The following is a 12,731-nucleotide window of genomic DNA, read 5'->3' on the forward strand; positions in this document are numbered from 1 at the left end:
TTATACCTTATATAGCAGATGGTGGACATCAATGGGACAGTTCTGTGTTACTTTGTCAACAACATCTGAGATGGATTGCATAAAATCCAGGTTGGTGAACAGAATTTTGTACAGATATAAAAGAAACAATACACATTTCTCTCAACAACTTTTTTAAAATGTAACTTTAACAAATACAGAATTCACTATGCCTTTTAAACCATCACATTGGAATGAATGTGTCAAATTAATCCAAGTGACTCTGTGCATGGAGTGATGGTGACATGTCCCTTCAAGAGATGAAATGTGTGGGTTTAGAGAGGGAAAAGAAATCAAACAGTAACAAAGACAGACCAGCCCTGCGTTAGAATACACAGTGACTCAAACTTTATATGAGATTGTAAAATGCAAGTGCTCAGTGTATGTGGCATGTAATGAAAAATATTGTAGATAAAGAGCATGTGATGTATAGACACTAATGTCATGAAAAAGTTAGCCAGGATATAAGAAAAAACCTAGTCAGTGACTCACACTGTAAATCTGAGCTAGAAGACTGGGAATGGGGAATGGAGGTGGCTTCTAGGTGAAACAATCAATATGGTAATAACCATGTTATTAACTAAAAAATCTTACATTCAATTCCATAAGTGAAATAAGCTAAAGTATAAGTAATTCAATTACAAAATTCTTAAAAATGCTTTAAAAATCATGAAAAGTGTCAATGTGCTCGAGGGAAGAAGAAGGTGCCATGCAGCTGTACACTGGACTTTGCTGGTTTATGTCTATTTTAACTGAAGACTCTCACGAGCGAATGAGTGCCGTGATATCAGGTACTGTCAGACATACATTGTGTGCCATTTCCTTGAACAATCATACACATCGAAGAACAGGCAGTGGTTTGTGTTTACCTATTAAATGTAAACTGAATGAGGCAGAAAAATATACCAAAATACAAATAAAGTCCATTTTACTTAAACCTTAAAATATTGCCTCTTAGTTACTGCTTTTACAAACGCAGTAATAATTCTTTGTGACTACTTGCTAAACTGATGATACCTTTAATTCTTCTTTCCAAGGCTGTCCTCCGACAGAAGCTTTATCTAACTTGCAGCAGGGAACACAGCAGGACCAGCTGTACTGGGTTAAATGTTGGACTGGGGATGGATCGTCATGTGTGATGGGAAGGTTATATGTACGCTATCGTACTCTTATACAGAGGCAAATTCCAATCAATCCTCGAGATTAACTAGTTTTCATATCAGTAGGAGATGAATTTCAAATCCATTCTCTTCTATTGCTCTTAAAGCTTCTTCCTAACCACTCTTGGTTTAACCAACCATTAACTGTTTAACAGATAGCCAGACCCAAAGTGGAGCATGATGAAACACCCAGTCAAGTGCGTGGGCCATGCAGGAGCCAGAGCAGCCACTGAAGCTGCAGCCTACACTCACAAGGTCCTCCCTGAAAGGTGGCCACCTCGCTTGGGAGCCCAACGGGGAGCCACTCTTGCACACACGAGGTTACAGCATTGCTCCACACACGTCATTCTCTGCACACTCAGAAAGCAAATGTCTTACCTCTGGGTGAAAGAAAATTTCAGGGCCTGGGAAACTTTCCTAGCCAACATCGATAATGAATTTCTTCTGGCTTATGGCATTGTTCCCTGTTTGCTGTTTGATCCACTTCCGCTGATCCACGTCATACTTGGCAAACTTCTTGACTATATTGGGGCAAATGTGACAGTACTTCTCCTGCAGACACACACACACAGATGTCACCAGGCATTAGCGGCCACCCAGTCTGCCCTCCGGCAAACACCCAGTAACTCCAGCACCACAAACCCCCGACATCAGTCCTGCCCAATGCCACAGCTCCAAGGGACACTTACTGGGCTCAGTGATGTCTAACAGCTATGCTCTGGCCATGTACTCTGCTTTCTTTCCAGCTCTGCTATTAGTCCCAGCCTCACTGTGTCACATGTTGCTGCCTACTATCTGAGATGATGTCTGACGGTTCCTATCAAGTCCCTAGACTCCATCTCCTCTCTTCTTACTCCTTGTATGCCCCCACTTGGCACCTGCCCAGGCACTTGCTGCCACCCACTGGGACAAGCAGACCCGCCTCGCAGCCGAACCCAGATCTGAAGGCAGCAGATCTGGCCCTGTGGTCACCACATCCGATTGGCAGGTGGTTAACATGCTCTGCGGTCTGACACAGCACACTCAGTGGCTCCATGACAGAGAGTTAGTGAGTGCATAGGCACGTGGGATGCACAAGTGAATAAAACACACACAGACCCCTGCCCACTGGCCCATACACTGGCTGAGAGTCAGAGTAACAAGTGACAGTGATAAATAAGTAAATTGCAGAGCACTTTATAAGGTGCTGGGACCATGAACCAAAGGAAAGCCCGACTTTGACAGGATGGAGCTGCCACACATTGGGGCATGAGAACCTGCTCAGTGCCAGCCCCAGCCTGTGCTGTGCAAAGTGTTTCCTCAGCTGGTGATGCCTGACTGGGGGCCTCTGGGTTGATCATCTGTCCTTAGAGCTAACCTCACAAGAACAGCAGTTGGCCCCTGGGTACCGGATTCTGAAAGTCAGCTTCCTGTGGGCCAGGTGGGCTTTGTTCAATGCCTGCACTTTGTCAGGCCCAAAGCTGGTGCTCAGGAGGACCTCTGAAGGCATTTTCATGATACTAAGTTCAAAATTTCTTAGAATCCCTGAAATGAAACCTAATACCATCCTTGGTATACTCTGCACAACTGTAAGACTGATGGGCCAGACTTGCTACACACCCCTGTGCTCACTGATAACTGAGTGAGTGGGTCACCCCATACAACTTCAAATCTACCAGGCTGAGGGCAGAAACAGTAAGTTGTCCTAAGACACCAGGTCAATGTCTCGCAGCAACTCAGAGGCTTAACTGAAGGCAGGAAGTGCCTCCACAGTGTTGATGGTGTGCAGTGTGTCAGCCCCAAGTCCTGGACCACCACTGTCCCCACCAACAGAATCCACGCATCCACAGGCCCACTCCTGCCCACAGGGGCAACAAGACACAGGGTAACTCTGACACACTCCCACAGAGGGAAGTGGGGCAAGAACTAACTGACAGCAGGGATGGGGTGGCTGACCTGCAGGGAACACAAGGAGCTCTTCCACTGCCTACCTTCATGGCTGAGTGATACCTTGTCACTGCCCAAATGGGCCAAACCTGGTTCAGGGTCAGAGATGGACCCCAGAGAGCCAGTGAAGAAGCTAAAGCCCACCACGAGGACTAGGAGAGCAGCCTCTGTCACAGTCAGCATACTCAGGGCCCTTCTCACCTGCATGGCCACCCCGACAGTCAGGAGCCAGAGGCTGTGAGACATATTGGTAACAGGAATGGGGAGGTGAGGGAACTTGGGTCAACTATCCAAATTTATTTCCTTGAAGAAACACAAGGTAAGGACTAGGGAAAGTTCTAGGAAATATTTTAACATAAAAAGAAAGTCTTATGCTACTTCTGTAAACCTTCCCCCAGAGGGAAAAGATTGACTCCCATGGGCTGCCCAGGACCACACACCCAAGCTGTGAATTGACCCATCCCTGGAAACTCTAGTCCTGGGCACACCCGGGCACCCAGCCACCCTACTCACACGGGCCCTGACTCGCACCTGTGCACCCTGTCCTAAAAATACCTCTCCGTCCACCAAGAGTGTCATGCAAAATGTGGGACTACCCCCAGGCACTAGTTTTCCTTCAACCAGCTTGTTACTGGGTGCAAAAGTGGGAGGGAAGGGGGGAGGCTAACCTCCCTTAAACTCCCCTGCAGCTCAGAAACTGTGTGTTCAAGGTCACATGTCACTTCCATGCTTAAATTTTTCTCCAAAAACAAAATCTTTGCTCTTTATATAATAATTATCCTTGTATTACTAAGAATCTCTTCATTTTGACTAAAACAAAACAAAAACAAAACAGTAATTTGTCCTGATTTTGCAACCTGAAGAGAAAATTGCTTTGAAAGGGGTCTGTCAACTGCTACCTACAGAGTGACACAAAGACCAAACCGATGGATCAGTCAAGTGGGCATTTTAAATAAGGACCAATGAGCCATTTTCCTCCGAATCTTACTGATTTAATTTTAGAGCTTCCTGTAACTCCTCCAGCATGGTAACGGAGTCTAGAAAACACAGGTGGACTCTGTTCAATGATTCACCCTAGAACAGCATCACTCTGAATGGTAATACTCAGGTTACAGAACCACACACAGCAAGAGCTGGAAATGAGTTTGAATTCTGGCTGACTGCACAGGATTCCTCACAGTCACTGCTGCTGCTGTCTGCTCCTTACTCGGGAAATGAAGCCTGGAGGGAGAGGTGCAAGACACATTGGCTAATTGAAGGTTCTGTCTAATCAGGCTCCAATTAAATGACATCGTACTAGGCAGGATGCTCAATACCAGTTATCAAGCTGCTCTCATTTACAGCTGGAGAACTTCACAAGCATCCATGTTCAGAGAAGAGGCTAAGTTTTCAGCCCCTTAATTCAAGTGGTAAACAGATGGAGACCCACATCCATGGGGAGGGGAGGGAAGGCACAGTGGGAGCAGGGGTGGTGGCCACAAGGGGAAGTGTGAAAACACTATTTCTCTCTCACCACCAAACTGGCCCATTTCCCATCTGTTTTTACCTTAATGGCCTTTGTGGTCTCCAGTGGTTGCTCAGGAGGGATTCCCACCTCCCTCTCACTTGGCAGCTGTTGAATGAAATACATATCTCTACCTGCAATAGGGATGTGTTTGAAGCAGCTTCCAATTAGCTAACCTTCCACATGGGGAGACAGAGAGGCAAAACACCATGTGAGTAACTCCAGGAGGAACGCCCTCCCTGGACTGTAAGTTAGACTCCTGCCCCCACCTGCCCTGGCAATGCAAGCATTTACTGAATCTCCACTCTGTGCAAAGCTCAGGACTGGGGGAGGGGGAATAAAATGACCATGCATGCAATTCCATTAGGAGAACCTGAGATGCTCTGTAAGCAAACAAAGTGGCCTTTCCATTAGGAATGTGAAGAGAAAACCACAGAAAGCAGTTAATTTCCAAAATGCTGCTGTCTGTCCGAACAATGGGTCATTTTATTGTTCCTCTAACAAAAAGGAAAACGTTTTAACTATTAATTTTATAAACATTTTTATTGAGTTATAGGCATTTTACAATGTTTTGTCAAATTCCAGTGTAGAGCACAATTTTTCAGTTATACATGAACATATATATATTCATTGTCACATTTTTTTTTTTGCTGTTTAACTATTAATTTTTAAACCAACTACAAATTGGCTTGCATTTAAAAGTCAACCACCTGGTTAGCATGCAGGACTTAGAGTGTGACAACCAGGACTCAGATCCTGGTTCCACATCTGTGGGCAGAGTAACCATGGCCACTTCTGTTAACACATATGTTTCAGCCTTGGCACCTTCACCCATCATATGCGGTGAGTGGGTGCACAGAAGAGACCCAGTGACAGGCAGCGGGTCAATTACACAGCATGGTTTAGGCATGCATTAAAGACTCAATAACCGATCTGCTCACTCTAGTAAGAGCTGAACTTGGTAGGAAGGAACAGTCTGGCAGGTTCCCCTCAACCCTATGCTATGTGAGATCCATGCTGTGGGGAGTTTGGATCCGCTCACCCAGCTGCCCTCCCGGACCAGTGACCAGGCTGTCAGCCATCACCAGCAGGAGAGGGCCAGGAGCTGCTGTGTGGTCCCAGGTCCTCACCAGCCCCCTGGGGTGCCACTGAACATGCAGGCCACAGGCTGGGAAGGTCCAGCTCATGCTGGTGGGAGTAGCTGTGCAGAGTGGACAATGTCCCCACCTGCACCAGGTAGAGGAGGCACTCTGAGCTCCCTGATGGCACTGGCTGCTTGTCACACACTCATGGAGACAGAAGGCTGGAGCAAATCCTCATCCATCTGACAGATGGATCAGTTCCAATGTGTAGAAGCACAGTTACCACTGAAGTTGCAAGAACAGGTGACTGAATTCCTCTTATGTCTTCTGAGGTGCCCAACTTCTAGAAGTGAAAGAGTGTGTAGACTTTCTCAGGAGCCCAAGCCAATTGTAAAATATTTAAGATCAAGATAAAAGATATGTACACATTATTAAAATTAAAAAAATCATAAGAACAGTAGCTCTCGCAAACAGAAACTATTCACAATTTCTATACTCAATACATTACATATAACATTTTCTAAAATTAATTCAACCCATGTTGAGTATCAGCTTCATCACAGATTAAATATATTAAAACAACCCACAGCCAATGGTAGGAAAACAAGTAAGTGAGTTGTGCTACACCCACATGATGGGCTGTCAGGTAGTTACTAAATATCTTTCCACAGAGTATTTAACCATAAAGATACATCAGGGATAAGTCAATATGCAAAATACAACCTCAGGAGCACATTGTACATTTAGAACATAAAATCAGATGGAGGGTATCCCAACTGTGCTTAAAATGTGTATCGTGTGTCTAAGAAAAAGAGCTCAGTAGACTATACCAAAAAAGTGTGGCACAGTCCTCTGGGCAGGTTTGTGGGTCATTCTATTTTCTTCTTTACATTTCTCCATTTTACCTAAATTTTGTACAGTAAATGTAATTTTTATAAATAGGGGGAAAAAACTGCATTAAGAAACAGAGAAAAATTTGAACAACAACTTTCTCTGTGGGCCTGCACGTAGTGTGAAACTTGTTTCAGATGCACAGGGGAGGCCAGGAAGCAGACCCACAGGCACAGGCCCTGACCTTGGCCTGCACTGACCTCTGAGGACGTGACCTCAGAGAGGAGCCAGGCAGGACCACACAGCAAGTGGCACCTAAACACCTCACACCCAGGAGGGGGCAGTGTTCCGAGACTGGATGAAGGGGCTGCGAGCACAGAGCATGCTCTGCAGGCCTCCTGCCTCTCCTCACCCCCGGGCAAAGGGGACACTGGCAGGGTGCAATGACAGAGGGGAAAGATTTGGCTTTTTCCTCCTGACTGTAGAAACATCAGCCTCCCCCTGCAGTGATTTCTGAACTTTGAGGTATTAAAGCACCAGCATATTAGTACATCATCTCTGCAACGTCCTGAAATAAAACAGTGACTATTTTTTAAATGAAATAAATGAATTGTTTTTTTTAAAAAAAAAACTAGTTTGCATTTTTTAAATTTGTCTTAGTTGATTTACAAAATTCTGTTAGTTTCCAGTGTATAGCATAGTGATTCATTTATTGCATTTTTAAAAGGAGCTTAGCACATACACACACAAACCTATATTTTCACAAAAGGTACTTGTAATACACAAAATAACAAACATTAGTATCATGGGTTGCCTCCAAGAAGGGACGTGGAGGAGGAAAGGCAGGTCTGAATTCCCAATGTAACCCCCTCCAGATAGCTTCAATTAATTAAAAAAAAAAAACTTTAAATAATTCATTTAACTAGTCCATTTTACCAAATATATATGTGTGTATATATACATATATACAGTCTCTTGAAGCCTGAATTAGAAATCACTTCTGTTATATTTTGAAAATTAAAACCAAAAAGTGACATTGCAGAGCATCCCGCAAGTCAAGGTGAACAATCTCTCCTTCTTGGCTCTTAAAAAATTTTTAAAAAGCAAGAAACAAATCCTCTCCAGAGGATTGTCACAGAACACAAAATCATCCTCCAAATGTTCATGTGCCGCACCCACTGATATCCAGATTACAGTTCAGAATGAAAGCCAGGAAAACCCTCCTGGCAAAGTGACACCGGGGCCAAGCAGAGCCCAGGGACATCAGACGACTGCTGACACCAGACTGCACAAATCTGCTACTGCAAATTTCCAACTGCCAGTGCCACAGACACTAGGCATCTTCCACTTTCTCACACAACTGTGTTTAAAGGCTCTTGTTACCTTTGCTAAGTACAGGTATGACTTCAAAAGTGGTGTTTTAATTAACAGAAGGGTGTTTTTTCTTTCACTGCTTCCTTCACCTCAAATCAGGTTAGGCCCACAGACAGAGCAGAACTCGCTGCCCTGCTGACCATTGGGATAGCGTGAGTGACCCCATCCCTTCTGTCAATGATGATTCCTGTTATTGTGTGTTCACCAACTTGTCATGATGTCCAGTACACAGCTAAGGCCAGCACTGCCTTCACAAATACCACGGAGACCATCAGCATGGGGACTTTCTCAAGTGTTCCACAAGCCTATCTTTAGGTTGGAGCAATAAGCCCTTTCTTTCTTACTGAGTCTGAATGACCTTTCCCTTCCCTACCTTCCATCTTCCTCCCAAATCCAAATTCCAAAGTGGACAACTAACATGTAAATTCTGTGCACTTAATCTGGAGGAGTCAACTTCTCAGTAAGATAAATCAAAGCTTTTCAAAGAAAAGCCAGAGAGAAAGGAATTTTATTGTGGAATCAGGAGGTTTTAATTTCTAATCCACTGGTTCCCAGTGTGGGTCCAGAGATGGATTGCAATAAGACTACTTGTGGGGACTTTAGAAAGAAAAAATACTGGGCCTGGCACCCAGAAATTCTCATCTGGCAGAACCAGGATAGTGGTTCTCAACCAGGTGCAATTTTGCCCGCAAGGAGCACCTGGCAATATCTGGTGCCATTTCTCGCTGTCACACTTGAGGGAGGGGAGGCTGGTGGTGGTGCTTCCCCTGGTGGGTCAAGACCAGAGATGCTGCTAGACATCCCACAACACACAGCTCAGTAACCTCCACTCCCCTGAGGACTGCCCGATCCAAAATTTTGAGGCTGGAAACCCGTGGTCTGATATAAATTCTGAGAATATGTATTTTGGAAAAAACACTTTTGAGGAGACCTTGCTGCATAGATCACTTTGAGAACCACTGGGCCAGTGTTTCCTGAAGTGTCTCCTACTCCAAGGTACAGAAACAGCTTAGGGGTGGGGGAATATTTCTGGTTAAATTTGGAAGTGGTGGAATAAACAGAGTTTTCTAATGTAGGCATTTTCACAGCCTTTAAGACATCACTGTCTACTGAGAATCACCACACAGAGGACACAGCATGTGGAATCTTCCAAGTTAATCATCTATGCAACTCCTCCTCTTTTTTCCTACAAGGGAATAGAATATGCAGGAAGCATTTTGGAAAACAATTTTATCATTTATTCCCCCAAATTTCAGTCAATTCCCTTATATAGAGGCAGATACATTACACCTAAAAACAACAAAACACCCCACGAAGAACAAGCAGCTTCAGGGGAAGTTCTGCAAACTCATGGAACCACAGGAGCTCAGATCCACAAAGGGAAACCCTTGAAAGACATTTATTTTGTTTCATTTTGTTTTGTTTTAACAGATTCTATAGTATATTTTCTTTTTTATGATCAGAAGTAAAAAAAGCCAAAGAACCACACCTACATTTTGATCTTGTCTTCCTGAGGTTACCTTAGATTTTAATGAACGTAAACAGACAAAAGCTGGACAAACTCTACACCAGCAGTAAAAACATAAATCACAGAAATTGCTCTGTACAGTGTTTGAGCTCGGACCTGAATGGGATGTGTTCATGTGCACTTGAGTGCATGGGAAAGGAAACCACACCACACAATCTTACAGAGGCCTCTAGAATCACCATTTCTTCCACATTAGACAACTAAGGTCACTTGGGAATCATGAAAGTCACTTGTCCTTATCTGAACTGCAATGTAGAGTCCTGGTACGTTAAATAATTTGAACATAATTTCTGCAAGATATTCTCTATTTTCTGGTGTATTCAGAGGAGGTTCTGTCTGTAAGGAAATATCCACTATATTTAGTGTTCACCCAAATTTCATGTAATTACATGAGAATGGCAATAAGTTAATCTAAAAGCATGTTCATTAAGATGCTGTACAACTCCTTAATTTGACAGACAGAGTACACCCAGAGTGACTGATTAAACACATTTTGGCTGTGAGGTTTAAAATCTTTGAGAGAGCAAAGCCTCTCTAAACACTTCTGCTCTTACTAATCCACCCCAAAACAAAAACAAGCTACAGAAAAGGAAACTCCACCTCGGATAACAGAACACCCAAACACCGTGAATCTGAAGAGACGTACACTGAGCTGCCAAGGGCAATAACAGCCCCACTGAGACCAGATGAGTGAGGACATGGAAAGAGAACACCAGTGACTTCAGATACCAGGCAATATCCAGTTCTCCAGAGAAGAGCAAAAGCAGAGAGCCCTTGCTTGGAGTCAGAGCAGTCTGAGCAGCACAGCTGCAGGAGCCTCGCTCCCCAGGTCGCTCACCTCAGAGCACAGGCGACAAGGTGAGAAGTTACACCTCCACCATCTGCTGTGAGAAAGACAAGCCTGGGACAGAAGCTGCTTCAGCCAGACACTGCCCACCACCCAGCCTAAACCCGACACACAGCCAGTTCAGAAAGATCTCCCCTCAAAGGTGAAGAAATAACACAAAAAGACTAGCCAAACATCAAATAAAAACACTCATAGAAAAAGAGAGGGGAGAGAGAAAATAGGAAAAAACAAATGGCAGATAAAAAGCATGTATCCAGAAAAATATAAAAAAAAAGCAGATGAAAATCATGACATAGATATCCGAGTTTTTTGAAATGTCTATTTAAAATAATAACTATTATCTAATAGGAGGAAATTAACAGGATTACATAAAGATAAAAATAAATAAACCTGCTTTTTGTCATTCAGCAATATGTTGAACATTTTTCCATGTTAATAAATATGGATTTACATCACATATTTAAGCTAGGGAAAAAAAGAGAGAGAAAAGGAGAAAAAAAAAAAACAAAGAAAGGGAAAAAAATCTAGGCCTTTTGGCAAAAAAATAAATAAATAAAAATCCACATTACCCTTTGTTATATACTGAGCTGTGTGTCCCAAAACTCTTATGCTGAAGCTGCAACCCTCAGGTGACTGTGTTTGGAGATGAAGCCCCTAGAGTGGTAATCCAGGATCAGTGAGGTCACAGGACAGCACTAACATCTCTGCAGGATTAGGCAGAGGGATCAGGGAGCTCTCTCTCACTCACACACAGAGGAAGAGCCACACAAGGACCTGGTGAGAAGGAGGCCATCTACAAGCAAGGAAGAGAGATCTCACCATAAACCAACCATGATGGCACCTTGATCTCAGACCTAAAGCCCCCAGAGCTGTGAGAAAACAACTGTCTGTTGTTGAAGCCACTAAGCCTATGGTGTTTTGTTAGGTTTATTGAGCAGAGCAACATACTCTTAAAGCAGGAAAAGGGCAGCCTGTCTTGGCCATTGGCACAGCTGCATGCAGGACACTGGGACACACAGGGCCACATTTACAGGCTTTTCTGGCAGGAAAATATGACCCCAGAATTCTATATCTGGCCACACTGCCAATCAAGTCTGTTGCAAAAACAAAATATCTTTAAACATAAAACAACTTGAGAGAATTTGGTTTCTATGAACCCTTCATGAATTAACCATCAGACAATAAGCTTTAGCCAAATAATAAGAATGCATAAAGTACAGTCAAAGACTTACAGTGAGCAAGTAGTCCATTTAAGATGTAGGGATAAATGCTTTTCTTTTCTGGGAGAATGTATATCTATAGAACAGAATGTAAATACTATAAATTAAAACAACAGGAGTAGTATCAAGTTGACAGGCACAGATGGAAAGGAGGAAAATATAAAGACACTGATGCCCTTGTGTCATGGAATCAAAAGATATTGTTTTCTTGGTAGAGCAGCAGAGACACCAGTAAACATAAAGTCACAAACATAAATATCAGAGTAAGTACACTAACATAAACAATCAAAAGCAGGTGATAGAAGAAAGGAGGAGGAGGTAAGAAATGTGGCCATGTACCAACGTGGTCACTAAGCACAGTAGGAAGTAATCATCCCTAAACAAATACAGGTAAATATCTTACACAAAAGTACAATTATGTTAAAATATATTTTACCAATTATCAGAACGAATATGCACCCAATAGAAACCAAAGAGAAAGCCAAGCCTGAGTTTTAAAATATCCATACATAAATAAAACACACTAAAACCAGAAAGCACAGCACCAGAAAATAGCTGTGACCACACAAACCTGCCACACAACCCAGGCCATTTCAGCACGGGCAACGGGAGAGCTCCAACTCCAATCAGCCCAGCTACAACCCACCTTCGATTTTACCAAGTTTGGAAAGTGATTTCCTCTCTCCATGCATAATTAGCACTGACTTCACAGGAGTCTAAACGAAGTGCTCATGGCAGCACCTGGCATGGGGAACGTACTCAGTGAAAGTGCACTATTATCACTAAAATCATCAGCATGTACCAGTGAGAAACTCACCTACTGAAGAGAAAGTCTCTGAACAAAGACTATGAGACAAAATCAAATTCCATTGTCAAGCCAAGGGACATCTAAAACAAGGTGCCTCAGAGAGGTGCACAGTTGTCACAGCTTCCAAGATCAGAAACAACATAACTGCACATAACAAGGAACTGATTACACAGATTAGGTCACATCCATAAAATGTAACACTTTGCAGCAATTAAAAAGGATGGGCAGTGTGTCTGCAGATATGAAACAATATCTACTATAAATTTGCTACATGAAAATAGGCCTCTCCATACATACATATTCTTAAATATACTTCTGTATCTACAACATTTTTTTAAAAAGCAAGGTGTATGAGGGAGAGAAATGAGGAGCTGTTTATGGGCACAAAGTTTTGATCTTGCAACATGGAAAAGTTCTAGAGTTCTGTTACACC

General features: G+C 43.2%; 1 pseudogene; it reads right to left on the minus strand.

Moving 5' to 3' along the window:
• Window positions 1-12,731, minus strand: part of LOC141575641 (actin-related protein 3B-like) — a 21,185-nt pseudogene continuing 8,454 nt past the window's right edge.

The sequence above is a fragment of the Camelus bactrianus genome, chromosome 3 (assembly GCF_048773025.1).
Source record: "Camelus bactrianus isolate YW-2024 breed Bactrian camel chromosome 3, ASM4877302v1, whole genome shotgun sequence".
In the NCBI taxonomy this organism is placed as follows: domain Eukaryota; kingdom Metazoa; phylum Chordata; class Mammalia; order Artiodactyla; family Camelidae; genus Camelus; species Camelus bactrianus.